Here is a 13,389-nt window from a genome sequence, read left to right as displayed (position 1 = left end):
GTGACTAAAATACAGTCACATACACGTTGGATATACAAGAAAAACGTGGAGAAAACCGGGCTGGTATACAGCTGATACAAAGCTGATATACACTTCAGAAATTATGGACTGGAGTCCATAATTGAAAGCCCAAAACTGGACAGCTTTATTCATGGGCCAATTGAGGGCTCAATTTTAATTCTTGTATTATTTGTAGGACAAAATTCAGAAATAACATACTTATCCCCTTAATTATGAGTTTCATAACAACAGTTTCATAATTACATAATATAGTAAGTTGTATTTTATATTTTTGCAAACTGTTGCTACAAAAATACAAATACATATGATTTTTACTGCCCTTATGATTGATATGTATTTTGTATTTTTGTAAACTGTTGCTACAAAAATACAAATACATCCAAATACATATGCTACAAAATGTAATTTGATAAAAGTGTTGTTATTTTTTGTAATTTAATACTTAAGTATGCTACTTTATGTATTTTTTCCTTATTTCTATAGCTTATAACTCATATTTGTTTATGTATACTAGCTTTTTAATCAATTAACCTAGACAAATTCTTTAAAGTGTTGTCATTTTTATTTTATCTTAATTTTCTTGCACTTAATTTTATAATTTCTTCACCTAATTTATTTTGTCTAAAAATAGTTTAAATCGGCTACTTTGACTTTTGTTAGCAAGTCTTTGAAAGTTAAGTGCTTTATTCCAAAATGGTATTTGTTAGGTTCATATAACTAATGGTTATTTAGATTAAAGTAACTTTCTTTAAACTCAAGAAACTAAATTTTCGTATAAACTTTAACTTTTCATGATTAATAAGATATTCTTAATTTAATACTCTCTTAATATTTTTTTCAAAGGTATTGTCTATGACATAATCAACTTTTCTATAATGATTGATAATAGGAAAATAATTTCATATTCTTGTTCTCTTTTACTAAAAGCAAAATTCATTTTCCTTTTGAGTCTGAAAAATCACAACTTAGTTCAATTCAAGTGGAATATTTTCTCGTTTGAATAAATAAATATCATTTTTCAATGTTTTAATAAATAATTTTAATATTTTCTACAAAATCAACCTCTTGCAAATTAGCCACATTTAATTTGTCAAGTTAGTTTTTTTTTGTACACCGTTTTTAAACGGATGCTCCTAAGTGCCTTAAAAACCTTCTTAGGATGCTAATTGAACCCTTACCCATTATCTCTAGTTTTAAAGGTTTATTTATGTTTTTGAACATTTGAAACTCTTTTAAATTTTGTCTTGGTTTTTTCTATAATAATCAAATAGAGACTCTGTAAATTTTCTTAAAATTATTTCAAAATTTTCTCAACTTTTCTTGAAATAGTTTTAAGATCAAAATCATTTTCTCGCCAAACGAAATTCGAAAGGGATAAAACATTTCCTTATAACTCCAAGCGAAGAGATCCTTATATTCTTTAAGTATGTCCATATAAGTGATTTTCTCCTCTATTTCTAGAAACGCACTCAGGTAAGTTGGTCTTGGATCTTCATCGGTTCCAAGATTAACTTCTTTCAACGGATCTATTGTGGCCTTCACTCCTTCTTAAAGTTGCGATAGAGCATCTCCAGTATCTTCTTCTTCTTGAGGATCATCTTCGTTGATATATATATGGTAACACCAAAAGGTATCTTATATCTCTTCATCAACCTTAATTTGAAATGAGACATCATTTTCATTTTGGGTTGTAATAGGATATGAGGAGCCGACACTTTCTTCATTTTCCTTACACTTCTTGGTATAAACCACAGTATGAGCCTTTGCTTTTAACACCTCCTTACATGAAACCACAAGTTTCGTCTATTGCTTTATTCTAAAAGGAACTAAACTTTTGAAATCCTTTTAGATTTTGGGTGAAGAGTGCATCATCTTGCTTTGACGACTTCTCTAATGCTTGTTGATTTTCTTCCTATTTAATATACGTAACCTCTCAAACACAAAATTTTCTTGTAGTTGATTATCCAAGTCGATCAAAGATAGAAGGTCTTTTATTGAAAGCAGTGGACTTCTCTTCCACAATGATGTAGTTGCTAGTTGTTGTTCTTACATAGATGCGAACTGGAGGTGGTGGTGTACACCCTAGGCCTTCACGTGCATGCCTGGTTGTATTTTCAAATGAAAGTATACTCAACCTCGATGGCTTATTAAGATTGTATCCAGCCTTTACAAATAACTTGTAAGAATTTGGATCAAAGCTTTCCTTTGTACGCTCCATGGGGAACGTTATCTCTTATGCCAGATTTTTAGCCACAAATTCTCCCAGTATCCTTGAGGATGGGTTTATTGCATCACTCCACTTAATAGGTAGTGTTAGTCCTCCTAGCACATTATCTTGGGTATTAGATGGATGATCCTTTTTTTTCTTTACCTTTGGTACATAGCAAAGAACAGGAGTTGCCTTTTTTTTTGTAGATGCGATGCTTTTTTTATTCGAAGTAGAGAGAGGCTTTTTAGTGGTGGGTTTTTCGACAGTCGTCGCAACCTTCTTAGCTGGAAGATCATCATACTTGGTCATGGTGTCATCATCAATCTTTTTCTCGTTCACAATATAATTCTTCAAGTAGAATTTTGCATTGGCAAAGTGTCACTCAACTTCAGTGAATGACTTATCATCTATAACTATTTTTCTTTCCACTCTATCTTCAAGATACTTTAAGCATTGATAGTAAGAGGATGAGATACTTTTGTTCTTGTGTCCCTAAGGCCTACCAAGCAATATATTGTATGAAGTCTTGGCATCGATCACAGGAATCAATGAATTCGATTGAAAATTATCCATATGATCCCCCAACTTAATAGATCCCATGGCCCTCTAACCCCCTTGGTTGAAGCCTTGGATCATCAAACGACTTTCGGTCAGTTCATCAGTATCAATGGCAAGTTCCTTCATTGTGCGAATAAGCAGACTGTTGACTCCGGATCCCTCGTTTATCAAGATTTTGTTAATATTCTTTCCCAGAACATGACCTCTATGTACAAGGGACGACTGTGTAAAGTTTCACCAAGTAGCAGATCATCATTTGTGAATATGATTTTTGTATCACATACATGCTTCTTGGCTAAGAGGTTTAGTTGGCTTTTTAGCAGATAAAGGAACTTCTATGCGTAGATTTTCACCCTTTGCCCCCTTTTTGCCAGTATTAAAATAAGAAGTCTCAAGATTGACTTGATTCATTTTTGCACAAAATAGACTTAGTACGTATTCTTCCAAAGGCACATGGCATCGTGGTTTTTAGTGGTGAAGCTCCATTACCCTCGTTTTCTTTGAAAGCTCAACCAGTGTATGACCCCACAAAATCCTTAGCTTAATTCAGTCCTCTAAGCTTGTTAAGGGGTCCCAGACTTAGAATATTCTAGCTAAGTATTAAGACTTAGTATCATTCTAGCCTTCAAAAGTTGAAGATCTTATTTCATGGCCTTTACATCCACTATAAGTGGATATTTAGGTTGATTCATGATCAGGAATGTCCGTAGGTGTTCTCGGATAAGTTTTGGAGTTTCGAAATTCGTTTGAAGCTCCTTTGGAATCCTAAAACAGTGGATCAATGTGATCTTGGTGCACCGCATTGACTATCGCATTGATAAATACTTTCCCCATCTCCCAGAGTCAATTTCCAGTGAGTTGACGTGTACTCAATGCGATACATTGGCTATCGTGTCGATGCCAATGACGCAGCGCGTCGGTCTATGCGTCGATGGTATAGTTTTTTAGTCATTAGAAGACCATATCCTTGGGGTATTCGGGTCTATTTCCCGCAACCTTCAGCCCCCAAAACACAAAATTTATCACCTTAGAAAGCAATTAAACTCATCTTTTCTCAAAATTGCTCAAGAACAAAACCCGGGAAGCTTCAATTCAAATCAAGAACTCAAGATTCCACCATCAATTTTTAGATATTCATTAACTAAGGTATGTGAAGTGTTGATCCAAGGGTCCCTTCTACCCTTGGAGTCCAAGAAACTATTTTTAGACTTCAAGTATATGAATTCCATGTTGGGTTTGATAATATCCATGTTTAAAAATGATTGACTGGGATTCAAATCCATGTTTCATGATGAATTTCATGCGGGGTTAATTGATTTATATGTGTCACTATGTGAAATCATGCTAAAGCCTTCAAATGGTGAATTTAATATTGAAATTGTGTGCTTACATGTTGATTTGTACTATGTACATAATTTATGCCTTTCAAGTGATTGATGAATTAAGCATGTGAGTTGAATAGTGAAGATATATCATGTTAGCCTGTGTTTAAGTTCATGACATGCAAGTATTTGTTAAAATATCCCAATGAATGAAGAATGATCAAATGCTTAGTTTACATATTTCAAGTTTATGCCATGTCTCTTATTTTGTGTTATCGAGTCTTGGAGGTACTTATAGCAAAAAATTTAGCTGATTATTTAGAGCCATGGTAAGTCATAGTACAGTAACAGTTACATCACTATCAGTAGTACTCTCAGTCAATTACAGAGCTCAGGAAAAACTCAGTAGACTCAGTATTCTTCCAGTCTAGTTCAGTACTCAGTCCAGACCTCAGTAAACTCAGTGAGTTAACAGAATTCAGTAGTTTCGACAATCCACAAAACTCAGTGTACCTAATTTATTTTTGTTAAACAACAATATCAGTAACAACTTAGTCTAGCCTAGTACAGAGTAGAAATCAATTTATTGCCTATTCAGTTGGGAGAAGGATTCAACACCTAGTTAACCCAGAGATGGGGGCATTCCTGCCAGCAGAGGGTTTGACCCTTAGTAGCAATCCTTGCATTACAAAACTACATAGCCAGAGTAGGTTGAGATATCTTCCTGCCAGATATATTGAGGGTTGATATATCTCATTCGAGTTATCCTGCCAGCGAGGGTTGACGAAGAGCTTCCTGTCAGAGAGGGTTAACTCACAGCTTGTCCTTACCCGTGGCACGGTATTAACACCCTTCCAACTGGGGTTATAGGTTGGACCCCAATCAGTTTAGAAAGGGGAATATCAGTTAGATAATTATCTCCCACAGTCTCAGTTCCAGTATCAGTCTCAGAATAGAACTTAGTTCAGTTCTACAGATTCAAAACTATCAAACATAGTCACTCAGCTCAGTACGGAACTCAGTATGATTCCACAACATTCATAACTATTAGATACAGTCATTTGGATAATCAGTATACTTAGATATCAGTTAATCAGTATCCAGACTCAGTGTTATCACGATCTCAGTTACAGTTATGTATTCATACATGTACTCTTATCCAGTTATACTCATGTCATTCAGTCAGCATTGTTCATGCATATGAACCCATGCATTTTAGCCTACCTCACTTAGCATAACAATATATTCAAAGTACTGACGCATACTTTTCTCTTGTGCTATGATGTTTTATATCATAGGTTCCTACGCATGAACTCCCGAGCACCTTTAGCAGTTCAGATCTTCAGCAGTCAGAGTTAGTGGTGAGTCCTCATAGTTTGAGGACATGATTATTACTTTAGCATTTCAGTTTATTTCAGTAGATGAAGTTTGTTGAGGGCTTGTCCCATCAACTCGACAGTTCAGACAGTTAGAGGTTTTTCAGACTAGAGTATTTTCAGACAGTTGTTCAATGTTTTAGTACTTAAATTTAGTTTTGGGTGCTTTGATACCACATTTAGATTTATTTACAGATGTGAACCTTATGGCATATGTTTTTGCCTATTTCCGCAATCATTACAGTATTTATTACACAGTTATTACAGCAGGTACCAGTCATGTGTTAGCTTGTGGTCCTTCAGGATTGTGAGCATCGTGTAGCATTCGGTGTATAGACTCGGGGTATTATAAACTTGGTATCAAATGCTAAGGTTCAACAGAGTCTTAGAAAGTCTGAAATACACATCTAGTAGAGTCTTGTGCATGAGTGTGTTGTGCGCCACACTTATGGATAGGAGGCTACGAGATGTTTTAGGAAAAGTTTCCCTTCTTTCAGTATTTATGTCGTGCGAGTGAGCATGAGCTCCAGTTACGCTTTCTTCTAATCTTAGCATCTCTTCCATTTATAGAATATGCCTCTAAAGAGGAATGAGAGATCAGTCACCCCTTAGCTCGTCCATCCAAATCCTTTGGGCGAGCATGTCTCCTACGCGGAGTTTAGAGTAGCCTTCACCACCCTAGGTCATTCTGTAGCAGCCCAGAATGAATGCCCAGCTACTGTTCCGGCCAACCCAGTGGCCAATACTGCTGCTTCTAGGATTTAGGACTTCACCAGAATGAACCCTTCATTATTTATCGAGTTTAAGTCAGATAAGGACCCTCAGGAATTTCTTGATCAGGTGCAGAAGGTTATCAATATCATGGGGGTGACTGTTTTTGAGAGCGTTGAGTTGGCTGCATATCAGTTACAGGATATGGCTCACTTGTGGTTCAAACAGTGGAAAGCAAAGAGAGTTACAGATGCAGGGCCTATAGAATGGGAGGAGTTTACAGTTACTTTTCTGGATAGGTTCTTCCCGCTATAGTTGAGGGAAGAAAAAGTTTTGGAGTTTATAAACTTGAAGCAGGGCAATATAAAAGTGCAGGAGTATTCCCTCAAGTTTACTCAGTTGGCCAGATATGCCCCGTATGTTGTGGCAGATAGCAGATCTAAAATGAGTAAGTTTGTATCAGGGATGTCTAGAAATATGGTCAAAGAGTGCAGGATCATAATATTGATAAAGGAGATGGACATATCTAGGATTATGGTCCATGCTTAGCAGATAAAGGAGGCCAAAAATAAAGAGAAGGAGGGGGAGAGCAAGAGAGCGAGGACAGGTAGTTTCAGCTTTACTAAGCCTAACTCAAAGGGTAGGAATCGTTCTTAGTTCTACCCAAAATCCTCAGTTCTAGCTCCATCCTCTGCCAGTGCTCCAGTACTGAAATTTAGAGACGGTAGCATAGATAGTTCATCAGGACCTAAGCCCCAGAGCAGTGTTAGTAGTGCCCGAACCAATCTCCTTTGCCAGAAGTGTGGTAGAAACTACCAAGGTATTTGTAGAGCTGACAGCGATATGTGTTTTGGATATAGTAAGATAGGTCACAGAGTCAGACAGTGTCCTCAGGTAGGTTCACAGAGTCAGCATACCCATCTCAGCTCAATTCGATCGCCCGAATCAGCAAGAAGTCTCATCCAGTGCCACCAGTGGGCAGCGCTCAAATAGACTGTATGATCTTCAGTCCCAATAGGATCAGGAAAGTTCTCCTGATGTGGTCACTGGTACATTACAAGTTTATCATTTGCATGTTTATGCTTTGCTAGATCTAGGAGGTTCCTTGTCCTTTGTTGCTCCTTATATAATAGTTGATTTCGAAGTCATTCCCAAAATTCTAGCAGAGCCTTTCTCAATCTATACCCAAGTGGGTAAATCTATCATAGGCCGACGGGTATACAGGAACTGTTCAGTTATGATATCTCAAAAAATCATGTCAATAGACTTAGTCAAATTAGAAATGACCAATTTTCATGTTATTCTCGGCATGGATTGGCTTTATTCCTGCTATGCCTCAGTCAATTGCAGAAACAAAATTGTCCAGTTTTAGTTTTCGAATGAACCCATATTAGAGTAGAGGGGTAGTACTTCAGCACCTAGGGGTCAGCTTATTTCTTACCTTCGGGCTAGAAAAATAATATCAAAGGGGTATGTCTACCACCTTGTTTGAGTCCAGGACTCTAGTTTAGAAACCCCTACTCTTGAATCAGTATCAGTATCATGTGAATTCCCAGATGTGTTTTTCGAAGATCTTCCAGGAGTTCCTCCCAAAAAGAAAATTAATTTTGAAATTGATTTCCTTCCAGATACTCAGCCCATATCTATTCTTCCATATAGAATAGCACCTGCAGAACTCAGAGAATTAAAGAAACCATTAAATGATATCTTAGATAAGGGATTCATCTGACCCAGTGTGTTCCTGTGGGGCACACCAGTTTTATTTATGCATAAGAAAGATGGTTCCCTCAGAATGTGTATAGATTATCGTCAGTTAAACAAAGTTATAATCAAGAAAAAGTATCCACTTCCCAGAATCGATGAATTGTTTGAAAAACTTCAGAGTGCCAACTATTTCTTTAAGATAGACCTCAGATCAGGCTATCATCAGCTCAGAGTCAGGGAATGTAACATCCCAAAAATAACTTTCAAAACTCGGTACGGTCACTTTGAATTTTAGTCATGTTCTTTGGTCTTACCAATGCCCCAGCAGGCTTCATGGACTTGATAAACCGTGTGTTCAAGTAGTACTTGGACATATTCATCATAGTCTTCATAGATAAAATTCTTGTTTACTCCCGTAGTAAATATGATCATGCTGACCATCTTAGAATAGTATTGCAGACTCTTAGAAACCATCATCTATTCGCCAAATTTAGTAAGTGCAAATTTTGGCTAAGGTCAGTAGCATTCCTTGGCTATATTATTTCCGGTGATGGCATTAGAGTTGATCCCCAAAAGACTGAGGCAGTGAGAAACTGGCCTTGACCTATTTCTCCGTTAGATATTAGGAGTTTATTGGGTTTGGCTGGCTATTACCGATGGTTTTTGAGGGATTTTCATCTATTGCATCTCCTATGTCCAGATTGACTCAGAAAAAAGTTAAGTTTCAGTGGTCAGATCCTTATGAAAAGAGTTTTCAGTAGTTGAATACTCGACTTAGCACAGCTCCAGTTTTGACCCTACCAGATGATTCTGACAGCTTCGTTGTGTATTGTGATTCTTCTAGAGTTATATTGGGTTGTGTTTTAATGCAGAAAGGTAAGGTCATACCCTACGCCTCTAGATAGCTTAAGCCCCATGAGAAAAACTATCCTACTCACGATCTTGAGTTAGCAGCAGTAGTGTTTGCCTTAAAGATTTGGAGGCACTATTTGTATGGTGTGAACGTTGATGTGTTCACTGATCATAAGAGCCTTCAGCATGTGTTCTCTCAGAAAGACCTAAACCTCTGTCAGAGAAGGTGGTTGGGGTTGTTGAAAGACTACGACATGAGTGTTCTGTATTATCCGAGAAAGGCCAACGCAGTGGTCAATTCCCCCAGTAGAATGTCTATGGGTAGTGTTGCTCGTGTGGAGGATAGTAAGAAGAAGTTAGCTCAGGAAGTTCATTATTTAACCCGGCTAGGTGTCCGCTTAGTCAATTCAGCAGAAGGTAGTGTATGGGTTTAGAGTAGTTTAGAATCATCTCTAGTTTTCGAAGTGAAGGAAAAGCAGGATGGCGATCCCAGTCTAGTCAAGTTGAAAGAATCAGTCAGAGATTAGAAAGTTGAAGTTTTCTTCCAAGGGGGAGATGGTGTGCTGTGTTGCCAAGGTCGGTTATGTGTTATAGGCGTAGATGATTTAAGGTAGCGAATTCTTACAAAAGCGCATGGTGCATACTACTCGATTCATCCAGGGGCCACTAAGATGTACCGTGATTTGCTGAAGATCTATTGGTAGAGTGGAATGAAGAAAGATATTATAGAGTTTCTGGCTAAGTGCTCGACGTGTCAGCAGGTTAAGATTGAGCATCAGAAGCCTAGTGGGTCCATGCAGAAGTTCAATATTCCCACTTAGAAATGGGAAGAAGTGAACATGGACTTTGTGATGGGATTGCCTCATACTCGTCGTCAGCATGATTCAGTCTGGGTCATTGTAGATAGGATGACCAAATTTGCTCATTTCCTTCTGGTCCATACCTCATAATCAGCCGAGGATTACGCTAAACTCTAAATTAGGGAGTTGGTCAGATTGTACGGTGTTTTGTTGTCTATCATCTCAGACAGAGGTATCCAGTTTACCTCTCATTTTTGAAAGGTATTCCAAAAGGGTCTTGGTACCCGAGTTCATCTCAGTATAGCCTTCCATCCTCAGACAGATGGTCAAGTATAAAGGACCATTCAAATTTTAGAATATATACTGCGAGTATGCGCGATAAATTTCAAGGTAGTTGGGATGACCATTGCCTTTGATTGAGTTCGCATATAACAACAGTTATCATTCCAGTATTCAGATGGATCTATTTGATGTGCTTTATGGGAGGAGGTGTAGATCTCCTATTGGTTGGTTTGAAATGGGTGAGTTCGCATTGGTAGGTCCTGACTTGGTATTTGATACCTTAGAGAAAGTCCAGTAGATCAGGGAAAGACTTAAGACAGCTTAGAGCCGACAGAAATCGTACGCAGATGTGGGCAGAAAAGATCTAGAGTTCGAGATTGGTAACTATGTATACTTGAAAATCTCTCCTATAAAAGGGTGAAGAGATTTGGAAAGAAGGGGAAACTCAGTCCCCGATATGTCGGTCCTTACTAAACTCTCAGCCGTTTCGGAAAGGTAGCTTACGAGCTTGAGTTGCCTTCAGATGTATCTTCAGTGCATCCAATGTTCCACGTCTCCTTGCTAAAGAAATGCATAAGTGATCCAGCAGTCATAGTCCTTGTAGAGGGCATAGATATTCAGAACAGCCTCTCTTATAAAGAGATTCCAGTCAAAATCCTTAACTCTACCAGATTCGTAAACTGAGGAACAAAGAAGTCCCTCTAGTCAAAGTTCTTTGGCGGAATCAGTCTGTAGTGAGAGCTACTTGGGAAGCAGAAGCAAACATGCGGACCAAGTATCCTCACCTCTTCTCCGTAGACTCAGACCCAGTCCAAGGTAATAGTTTTTCTTAAGCTTATTCAGTTTCATATTCAGATTTCAGTTACAAACTTGGTATCAGTTACCATTGCATGTTCAGTCATGTATTCATATATCAAATATGCATGTCCAGTATGAGAAAACTAAGCTTATCAATAATTTTAGTCATCCATTCATGAATCATGTTCAGCTATGTGCTCATACATTATATATCCATGTTTAGCACGATAATTCAATGTATTAGTGATCTCAGTCATGAAACCATGTTCAGTTGTGTATTCCCGGTGTCTAAGTTCAGTCTCTCAGTATTCTCAATCTCCGCAGTCTCATTCAAGGATGAGTATTTCTAAGGGGGAGATAATGTAAGACCCCACAAAATCTTTAGCTTAATTTAGTCCTCTAAGCTTGTTAAAGGGTCCTAGACTTAGAATATTCTAGCTAAGTATTTAGACTTAGTGTCATTCTAGACTTCAAAAGTTGGCGATCTTATTTTATGGCCTTTACGTCTACTATAGGTGGATATTTAGGTTGATTCATGATCAGGAATGTCCGTAGGTGTTCTCGAATAAGTTTTGGACTTTTTGGAGTTCGTTTAAATCTCCTTTAGAATCTTAAAATAGTGGATCAATGCGATCTTGGCGCGCCACGTCGACTATCACGTTGATAAATGTTTTCTCCAGCTCCCAGCATTAATTTCTAGTGAGTCGGTGCGGACTCAACACAATGCGTTGGCAATCGTATCGATGCCAACGACGCGGCGCATCGGTCTGCGCATCGATGGTATATTTTTCAGTCATTAAAAGACCGCATCCTTTTGGAAATTTGGGTCTTTTTCCCTCAACCTTCATCCCTCAAAACATAAAATTTATCACCTTAAAGAGCAATTAAACTCATCTTTTCTCAAAATCGCTCAAGAACAAAAACCCTAGAAGATTCAATTTCAAATCAAGAACTCAAGATTCCACCATCAATTTTCAGAAATTCCTTAACTAAGGTATGTGAAGTGTTCATCCAAGGGTCTCTTCCACCCTTGGAGTTCAAGAAAATATTTTTAGACTTCAAGTATATGAATTTCAATTTGGGTTTGATAATATCCATGTTTCAAAATGATTGATTGGGATTCAAATCCATGTTTCATGATGAATTTCATGTGGGGTTAATTTATTTATTGTTTCACCATGTGAAATTATGCTAAAGCCTTCAAATGGTGAATTTAATAGTGAAATCATGTCCTTACATGTTGATTTGTACTATGTACATAATTTATGCCTTTCAAGTGATTGATGAATTAAGCATGTGAGTTGAATAGTGAAGATATATCATGTTAGCCTGTGTTTAAGTTCATGACATGCAAGTATTTGTTAAAATATCCCAATGAATGAAGAATGATCAAATGCTTAGTTTACATATTTCAAGTTTATGCCATGTCTCTTATTTTGTGCTATCGAGTCCTGGGGGTACTTGTACCCAATAATTTAGCTGATTATTTAGATCCATGGTCAGTCATAGTACAGTAACAATTATGTCACAATCAGTAGTACTCTCAGTCAGTTACAGAGCTCAAAAAAAACTCAGTAGACTCAGTATTCTTCCAGTCTAGTTCAGTACTCAGTCCAAACCTCAGTAAACTCAGTCAGTTAATAGAATTAGTTGTTTCCAACAGTCCACGAAACTCAGTGTACCCAGTTCAGTTCTATTAAATAGAAATATCAGTAACAACTCAGTCCATCCTAGTACAGATTAGAAATTAGTTCAGTGTCTATTCAATTGAGAGTAATATTTAGCACCGAGTTAACCCAGAAATAGGGGCATTCCTGCCAGCAGAGGGTTTGACCCTTAGTAGCAATCCCTGTGTTACAGAACTATGTAGCTAGAGTAGGTTGAGATATCTTCCTGCCAGATATATTGAGGGTTGGTATATCTCATTTGAGTTATCCTGCCAGCGAGGATTGGCGGAAGAGCTTCTTGTCTGAGAGGGTTAACTCACAGCTTATCCTTACTCGTGGCACAGTAATGATACCCTTCCAACCGGGGTTATAGGTTGGAACCCAATCAATTTAGAGAAGGGTATATCAGTTAGATGATTACCTCCCATAGTCTCAGTTCCATTCTCAGTCTCAGAATAGAGCTCAGTTCAGTTCTACAGATTTAAGACTATCAAACATAGTCACTTAGCTCAGTACGGAACTCAGTATAGTTTCACAATATTTATAACTATTAGATATAGTCATTCAGATAATCAGTATACTTAGATATCAATTAATCAGTATTCAGACTCAGTGTTATCACGATCTCAGTTACAGTTACATATTCATGCAGGTACTCTCATCTATTTATACTCATGACATTCAGTCAGCATTGTTCATGCATATGAAATCATACATTTTAGCCTACCTCACTTAGCATACCAATACATTCAAAGTACTGACACATATTTTTCTCTTGCGCTATGATGTTTTATATCATAGGTTTTGATGCACGGGCTCCCGAGCACCTTTAGCAGTTTAGATCTTCAGCAGTCAGAGTTAGTGGTGAGTCCTCATAGTTCGAGGACATGATTATTATTTTAGCATTTCAGTTTATTTCAGTAGATGGAGTTAGTTTGAGGCTTGTCCCATCAACTTCACAGTTCAGACAGTTAGAGGCTTTTTAGACTAGAGTATTTTCAGACAGTTGCTCAGTTTTTCAATACTTATATTTAGTTTTGGGTGGTCTGATACCGCATTTAGATTTATTTACAGATGTGAACCTTATGG

The sequence above is a fragment of the Capsicum annuum genome, chromosome 9 (assembly GCF_002878395.1).
Source record: "Capsicum annuum cultivar UCD-10X-F1 chromosome 9, UCD10Xv1.1, whole genome shotgun sequence".
Classification (NCBI taxonomy): Eukaryota; Viridiplantae; Streptophyta; class Magnoliopsida; order Solanales; family Solanaceae; genus Capsicum; species Capsicum annuum.
Note: the sequence above shows the minus strand (reverse complement) of the source record.